At 40.0% G+C, this 3,898-nt stretch overlaps 1 pseudogene; it reads right to left on the reverse strand.

Annotated features, from left to right (window-relative positions):
* Positions 1–579: 579 nt before the first annotated feature.
* On the reverse strand, positions 580–2,962 carry LOC133251853 (olfactory receptor 7C2-like; annotated as a pseudogene).
* Between the last annotated feature and the right edge of the window lie 936 nt (positions 2,963–3,898).

A 3,898-nucleotide genomic window follows, 5' to 3' on the forward strand; every position in this document is an offset into this window, starting at 1 on the left:
AATATTGTATTGGTTTTGCTATACATCAACATGAATTTGCCATGGGTGTACACGTGTTCCCCATCCTGAACCCCCCTCCCACCTCTCTCCCTGTACCATCCCTCTGGGTCATCCCAGTGCATGGATAAAACATTTTTAAAGTTTATTTTTATTTATTTAGCTGTGTCAGGTTTTAGTTGTGGCTTGTGGGGTCTTCCTTGTGGCACGGGGTCTCTCTAGCTGTGGCACACAGACTCAGTATTTGTGGCTCAGGCCTTCATTGCTCCAAGGTTTGTGGAATCTTAGTTCTCCAGCCAGGGATCAAACCCAAGTCCCCTGCATTGCAAGGTGGATTTTTAACTACTGGACCAGCAGGAAGTCCCTCTCTTGTGTCTTTTAAGGACAACTGTCATTGGATTTAGGGCACACCCAAGCAATCCATAATTATCTCATTTTAAAACCCTTAATTAAATTGGCAAAGATGCTTTTTCCACAAAGGTCACATTTACAAGTTCCAGGTAGGCATATCTTTTGTGGTGTTGCCAATCAAGTTACTATATGGTTCAGGAAATGTAACTCAGTCTAGTTAAGACAAAGATTTTACTGGTCCCAGGAAATAGAACCATGAGTCAGGCAAGAGGAAAAAACCATGAAAGGTGTGTTTATCAAGCTGATTACCACCATTATCAACTGGGACTTCTGCTGGGGAAAGATGGGGACCAGTAAAATATGTGTGCTTCAGACTTATTTCACTCAATGGGCAAGTGATTTATACACCAGTTCCTGTTGGTCTTTGGTTAAGGAGTGATTCCTGGGACATTAATTCTCTAAACATGGGCAGAGCAGACTAGAGAAATTTCTTAGGTAATGGATGCAGATATGAAAGTTTGAAGCCAGACAGAATACACTAAAGTGGTCAGTGATGAAGGGCTATCTTCTATATTATACTTCTCCATTCCACCTTCCTGGGACGCAGTTGCAATTGCTGGAAGGGCAGAAGCCATTTTGTGACCATGAGGGTAGAAGCCCACTGGTCAAACTAGAGATAGAGCAGAAAAGCAGAAGGATCCTGAGTACTTGATGGCTAGCTTTGAACTGTTCAGCTCCAGAATTCACGTATCAGGAATGAAATAAATATCATTAAGTTTGATGTGACTGAAAGTTATTCAGAAAAAAGACACTTCTTCCAGTTCACTTAATTCACACAACCTCAGAAAACATCTCTGTAAATGAATTTGCAGGGCAACATTTCCATAATAGGTATACATCCCATCACTTTGAGGATATATATTAAAAACATGATATTCAGTTTATTTTTTAAGAAATTTAAATCATCTCTAAGTGTAAAAGAAAAGATCAGGTTCAATTCATATGAAGTTAAAATTCATATGGTTACAAATTGAAAAAGGGAACCAAAGATATAGTATGAAGGAAAATAGAGAGGGCTGTGAAGACCCAAGGAAGGTTTTTCTTTAAAAATTGAGTATTAGGAAAGATAAAAAACATTAAATGAAGGAAGCCAGGATGTCTGGTCCTCAATATTATGTGCCCAGTTACTTATGAGAGTCCTCTGAAGGCCCTGTGAATGAGAGATGGTGCCCTGCTAATGAGCCGCACAAGGGCCCCCTTCATGTCTCTGTTCCTCAGACTGTAGATGAAGGGGTTCAGCATGGGGGTGACCATGGTGTACATCATTGAGGCCACCAGACTTGTCCTAGAGGATGAAGTGACTGCAGAACTGAGGTAGACCCCTAGGCCTGAGCCATAGAACAAGGAAACCACTGAGAAGTGAGACCCACAGGTGGAAAAAGCTTTGCAGTTGCTCCTGACTGATGAACTTCTCAGGATGGTGGAGAAAATATGATAGTAAGAAAAGAGGATCCCAGAGAGAGGAAAAACACCTAGGATAATAGTCACAAAATACACCACTGTGTTATTGATGAGGGTGTCAGAACAAGCGAGCTTCAGGACTTCAGGAAGATCACAAAAAGAATGTGGGATCCTCATGCTTCTGCAGAAAGACAGCCTTAAGATAGTCAAGGTCTCAGGCAGGGAGCCTGTGACACTGAGGCTCCAGGACCCCAGAGCCAGCAGCCCACAGAGCTGGGGGTTCATGATGACCATGTAGTGCAGGGGGTGACAGATGGCCACGAAGCAGTCATAGGCCATCATGGCCAGGAGTAAATTGTCCAGGCATCCAAACACAACAACAAAAAATTCCTGGCTTAGGCGGCCTGCATAGGTGATAACTTGACTCTGTTACTGGATGTTCCACAGCATCTTTGAGATGGTGGTGGAGGTGAAACCGATGTCAGCAAAGGACAGGTTGGAGAGGAAGAAGTACATGGGGGTGTGGAGGTGGGAGTCTGAGATGACGGCTAGGATGATGGCCAGGTTCCCAGTGAATGTGACCAGGTACATGGACAGAAACAGCCCGAAGAGGAGAGGCTGCAGGTCTGGGTCCTCTGTGAATCCTAGGAGGAGAAAGTTTCTGACTCCTGTTTGGTTTCCTCTTTCCATGAGTATGCTGGGCTAGCCAACAAGGAAGAAAAAAGGAACACAAAATTTACCCCAAATAAATACTCCCCAGAGAGACAGAAATGTCCTTACTCCAAACCCAGGGAGATCATGAAGTCATTCATTTTGGCTAAGGATTGACTTCATTTGATGACAAATTGTGGTTACTGTTGATACCTACAAAAATTGTCTTTGAATTCAGCAGTTCTCAAATTGTGATTATCTCTGACCATCTCATCCCATATTATCAACTTTATTTACTATGTTATATCCCTGGAGAAGGAAATGGCAATCCCCTACGCCATTCCTGCCTGGAAAACTCCATGGACAGAAGAACCTGGCAGGCTACAGTCCATGGAGTTGCAAGAGTTGGACACGACTTAGCAACTAAACCACCACCACCACCACCATGTTATATGCCAGATATCCAGAGTTTATTCATTTTGCATAATGAAAAATTTATGCACTAAGAATTCCCTGTTTCCCTTGCCTTCTAGCCACTGACAATCAGCATTCTATTCCCTGCTTCTATGAGTCTGATGATTCTAGATGCCTCATGTGAGTGGAATCATATATCATTCAGTATTTGTTCTTTTCTGTATGGCTTATTTCATTTGTTATAATGTCCTCTAGATTCATCCAAAGTTTTCGAGCATCAGGGTTTCTACATGGTATTTTAATGTGTTTTAGTTTTAATGTTATTAATAATGACATTTAGTCCTTGACATTATATCTCTGACATTGCCTTTATATTAGGAAAGCTTTAGATTTTGTTTTTTTTGTATTTATAAGCTGTTATGGACATTTTCTACATTTCCATATTAATTTCAAGATTTTCTTATTATTTATATACTTTCCCCAAATAATATTATTTTACAACATCTGTTTGTCTTTAGGTCTAATTGCTATGAAACTCGACAACACTGTTCAAATTTATGTTGAGTTGGAATTCTTACTATTCTTCTTTTCTTTCAGGGAAATAATTCTAGAGTTCTTATTTAATATATTTATCATAATTTAGGATCACTGACTCAACGGACGTGAGTCTGAGTGAACTCCGGGAGTTGGTGATGGACAGGGAGGCCTGGCGTGCTGCGATTCATGGGGTCGCAAAGAGTCGGACACGACTGAGTGACTGAACTGAACTGAACTGATATGTATTTTTATTATCTGAACTTTCATTTTTATTCTAGATATCTTAGATGGCCTTTTAGAGTTATAAATAACTATTTCACAATTGATTAATAATTTAGAAAAAATAATGTTAAATTTTATCTCCATATTTCCTAGTGAATTTCAAATATTAAGTGTGGAGCAAGGGACCATATAGACTATCAGAAGAAAATAAATAAAATACATAGATAATATAATTTATATACGAATATATGTAATTTTTAAAAGT

The sequence above is a fragment of the Bos javanicus genome, chromosome 7, assembly GCF_032452875.1.
Source record: "Bos javanicus breed banteng chromosome 7, ARS-OSU_banteng_1.0, whole genome shotgun sequence".
Taxonomy (NCBI): Eukaryota; Metazoa; Chordata; class Mammalia; order Artiodactyla; family Bovidae; genus Bos; species Bos javanicus.